Source organism: Palaemon carinicauda, chromosome 9 (assembly GCF_036898095.1).
Source record: "Palaemon carinicauda isolate YSFRI2023 chromosome 9, ASM3689809v2, whole genome shotgun sequence".
Taxonomy (NCBI): Eukaryota; Metazoa; Arthropoda; class Malacostraca; order Decapoda; family Palaemonidae; genus Palaemon; species Palaemon carinicauda.
In genome coordinates this window covers 118808667-118813666 of record NC_090733.1, presented here as the reverse complement: position 1 = coordinate 118813666, position 5000 = coordinate 118808667, and the positions used below count along the sequence as shown (strand labels likewise).

General features: G+C 34.2%; 2 protein-coding genes across 2 annotated transcripts in view; one reads left to right on the top strand and one right to left on the bottom strand.

The window, feature by feature from the left end:
• Positions 1-5000, top strand: part of LOC137647101 (galactosylgalactosylxylosylprotein 3-beta-glucuronosyltransferase P-like) — a 260241-nt gene that overhangs the window by 84909 nt on the left and 170332 nt on the right. The gene's annotated exons all lie outside the window — the stretch shown is intronic.
• LOC137647102 (E3 ubiquitin-protein ligase RING2-like) overlaps positions 1-5000 on the bottom strand; it is a 333410-nt gene that overhangs the window by 286760 nt on the left and 41650 nt on the right.

Sequence of the window (5000 nt, the reverse complement as noted above, 5' to 3'; positions counted from 1 at the left end):
CCTTGACCTTTTACCTCAACATGTATTAATTGGCGTGAATTTTCATACACTCAAATATTAACCAAATTTGAAGAGTCTGTGACAACGATGTCCAATCTTATGACTGATTACGTGAATTGGACATTTTGCTTGACCGTGACCTTGACCTTGACCTTCCAAAATTTAATAATTTTCAGCTTTCCACATAACGGTTAATCCCTTGAAGTTTCATTACTCTACGATTAAAATTGTAGTAAAAAAGCTGTTCACAAACAAACAAACACACACACGGGTGTAAAACAGAAACCTTCCAACTTCGTTGGCGGAGGTAAAAATGCTCGGCTTAGATGGAACGAAGAAATTTTCCAAGTTGTATTTTGACTAGTCTAGAAGTTAGAAGTTCAATTTCCAAACCGAGATATTAAAGAAGGTGGTAAAATATGACAACCAGGTAACCTCATTTGTCTATTCCTCTATCTGTATCTGGTTGTTTATCAAGACCCTATAGTTGTTGCAAATAAGTCAAAAATTCCCTTTTAATTCCCGAATAATTCATATATAAATTTCATGGTTTCTGAATAAGTTGCAAATATATACATTATTTTAAGTCTGTACTTAAGAAATTCTCTCTCTAGATAATTAATTCATCATCATCATCTCCTACGCCTACTGACGCAACGTCCGTCTGTTAGATTTCGCCAGTCGTCTCTATCTGAGCTTTTAATTCAATACTTCTCCATTCATCATCTCCTACTTCACGCTTCATATTCCTCAGTCATGTAGGTCTGGGTCTTCTAACTCTCCTAGCGCCTTAAGGAGCCCAGATGAACGTTTGGTGAGCACCATGATCTCATCCACATATGACACTCGATAATTAATTACATATTTATTAAATGTTCCAGTTATCCTAGACTTTATGAACAGAAAATGAAGCTTAATCTATTCTATAATAGAAGGATCTAATAGTTTAAGCTGACGAGAGGAAAAACAAGGAAACGAGATAAGTTAAACGACTAAGTCCATATAAGGACCCACGTCCATATAGAGGAAATATGGTTAAGTTTCCATATCATCATTTTATTATCTATTATAAAATTTAAAACAAAAACAATTGAATAAGAGCGAAGTAAACTCAAAACTAGGAAATCATTAATCCTAACAACAAAATCAACAATATCCCTAATGAATAGGAATAGATTGGTAGGATTCAATATGAAGACGCAAAGACAACGCCGAATCAACAAGAAAAATGAGAAAAGCATTAATGAGATATCAAAGAACTGTTTATTTGAAGAAGGAGCAAACAAAAGCAGGAAACTATAATATTATCTCAAAATGAGCCTCGGTATACAGGTCAGAGTTGTAAATCTTGAAGGAGACTAGCCATGCTATTTGAATAAAAGTTTTGCACGAGGGTTACGAAAACGGGAACAATGAAAACTGGACATATAAATGAAAGATGATACATACACACACACACACAAACACACACACACACATATATATATATATATATATATATGTATATAAATTTATACATATATATATGTATATATATATATACATATATATATATATATATATATATACTGTATATATATGTATATATATATATATATATATACATATATATATATATACATAGTGTATATCTATATATATATATATATATATATATACATATATATATATATATATATATATATATAGATATAGATATTCCTCCTTAGAAAGTGCCAGCCTCCAATTCTTAGAAAATCTTTCGCGATAATGTTGCAAGGCCGTTGCTTTCATAAGACCCACTATATCTCGCTAACTACCACATATTTGATTTACTGCTTGGACTGACAAGAGCAGATTTTTACGGTGCAGGAAAAATCCCTCGCCTTTCCTTTAATTAATTTCGGGCCTGTTAAGGAAGGCAGGGCAATTCCTTCATCACAGGTATGTGGTGTGCATATATATATATATATATATATATATATGTGTGTGTGTGTGTGTGTGTGTGTGAGTATATATATATATATAATATATATAAACATACATACACACATATTATATATATATATATATATATATGTGTGTGTGTGTGTGTGTGTGTGTGTGTGTGTGTGTCCAAAGAACCAGAGGGAAATAGGGTAATGTTTTGGTCAGTTCTCCATGAATACTTTCGAGAAATCTCTGTTTCTTTGTATCTTAATGCACTGTTCGTGTAATTTTAAGCATACATAATGAGTATAATACATGCATACATACATTTATACACACAAATATTACGTAAACTGCGTGAATATATATATATATATATATATATATATATATATATATATAGACGTACTGTATATTATCAATGTTCTTACAAATTTAATAAAAACTATTAACAGTTTTCAGGATATCAATTCCCCAGAGCCCCAGCTTCCCTAGAGAGAGAGAGAGAGAGAGAGAGAGAGAGAGAGAGAGAGAGAGAGAACACACCAACAACACTCGGCATAACACACCGAGACAAAAGAATGGGACAACAAGGCACTTTATGCAAAGCATGTGATTTGCATTCAAGTCCTCTGTCCTGTGCGTGTATGACTTCAAGAATGCCTGCGAGTCCATTTATACACCCCACCCCCCACTCCGTGTACGCACGCGTGTAGCCTTTGCATTCGCACGAGTTCGTGCTTATAATCGCGAGTGAGGGGAATTTGACGCGCGTGCGGCTTTTAGACTTGAGTGGGCTTTTTTTTTTTTTTTTTTTTTTTTGACCTGAGTGGGAAATTTTAGAGCGGGTTCTGCTTGCACGTCTACCTTTGAAAAAAAAATTGTGGAGTGGCAGTTTTGCCTTTGAGCGTGCTTCACCGCAAGCACTCTTGAATTGCAATTTTTGCTTTATTTTCAGTAATTTATGTAAAAGTGTATATCTTTGTATATGCGTCGTTAAGGCAAGGTTTAGCCTCTAGGTCTTTTCCTACGTATGTACTGTATATGGCAATTTTGCCTTGGGTCTTTATTCTCACGTTTGCAGTTGAATTCAATTTAATTTTCGTGTCTCCACGTTTGCAGTTGAATTCAATTTAATTTTCGTGTCTCCACACGTTTGCAGTTGAATTCAATTTAATTTTCGTGTCTCCACACGTTTGCAGTTGATTTCAATTTAATTTTCGTGTCTCCACACGTTTGCAGTTGATTTCAATTTAATTTTCGTGTCTCCACACGTTTGCAGTTGAATTCAATTTAATTTTCGTGTCTCCACACGTTTGCAGTTGATTTCAATTTAATTTTCGTGTCTCCACACGTTTGCAGTTGATTTCAATTTAATTTTCGTGTCTCCACACGTTTGCAGTTGATTTCAATTTAATTTTCGTGTCTCCACACGTTTGCAGTTGATTTCAATTTAATTTTCGTGTCTCCACACGTTTGCAGTTGAATTCAATTTAATTTTCGTGTCTCCACACGTTTGCAGTTGATTTCAATTTAATTTTCGTGTCTCCACACGTTTGCAGTTGATTTCAATTTAATTTTCGTGTCTCCACACGTTTGCAGTTGATTTCAATTTAATTTTCGTGTCTCCACACGTTTGCAGTTGATTTCAATTTAATTTTCGTGTCTCCACACGTTTGCAGTTGATTTCAATTTAATTTTCGTGTCTCCACACGTTTGCAGTTGATTTCAATTTAATTTTCGTGTCTCCACACGTTTGCAGTTGAATTCAATTTAATTTTCGTGTCTCCACACGTTTGCAGTTGATTTCAATTTAATTTTCGTGTCTCCACACGTTTGCAGTTGAATTCAATTTAATTTTCGTGTCTCCACACGTTTGCAGTTGATTTCAATTTAATTTTCGTGTCTCCACACGTTTGCAGTTGATTTCAATTTAATTTTCGTGTCTCCACACGTTTGCAGTTGAATTCAATTTAATTTTCGTGTCTCCACACGTTTGCAGTTGAATTCAATTTAATTTTCGTGTCTCCACACGTTTGCAGTTGAATTCAATTTAATTTTCGTGTCTCCACACGTTTGCAGTTGAATTCAATTTAATTTTCGTGTCTCCACACGTTTGCAGTTGAATTCAATTTATTTTTCGTGTCTCCACACGTTTGCAGTTGAATTCAATTTAATTTTCGTGTCTCCACACGTTTGCAGTTGAATTCAATTTAATTTTCGTGTCTCCACACGTTTGCAGTTGATTTCAATTTAATTTTCGTGTCTCCACACGTTTGCAGTTGAATTCAATTTAATTTTCGTGTCTCCACACGTTTGCAGTTGATTTCAATTTAATTTTCGTGTCTCCACACGTTTGCAGTTGAATTCAATTTAATTTTCGTGTCTCCACACGTTTGCAGTTGATTTCAATTTAATTTTCGTGTCTCCACACGTTTGCAGTTGATTTCAATTTAATTTTCGTGTCTCCACACGTTTGCAGTTGAATTCAATTTAATTTTCGTGTCTCCACACGTTTGCAGTTGATTTCAATTTAATTTTCGTGTCTCCACACGTTTGCAGTTGAATTCAATTTAATTTTCGTGTCTCCACACGTTTGCAGTTGATTTCAATTTAATTTTCGTGTCTCCACACGTTTGCAGTTGAATTCAATTTAATTTTCGTGTCTCCACGTTTGCAGTTGAATTCAATTTAATTTTCGTGTCTCCACACGTTTGCAGTTGATTTCAATTTAATTTTCGTGTCTCCACACGTTTGCAGTTGATTTCAATTTAATTTTCGTGTCTCCACACGTTTGCAGTTGATTTCAATTTAATTTTCGTGTCTCCACACGTTTGCAGTTGATTTCAATTTAATTTTCGTGTCTCCACACGTTTGCAGTTGATTTCAATTTAATTTTCGTGTCTCCACACGTTTGCAGTTGATTTCAATTTAATTTTCGTGTCTCCACACGTTTGCAGTTGATTTCAATTTAATTTTCGTGTCTCCACACGTTTGCAGTTGATTTCAATTTAATTTTCGTGTCTCCACACGTTTGCAGTTGATTTCAATTTAATTTTCGTGTCTCCACGTTTGCAGTTGATTTCAATTTA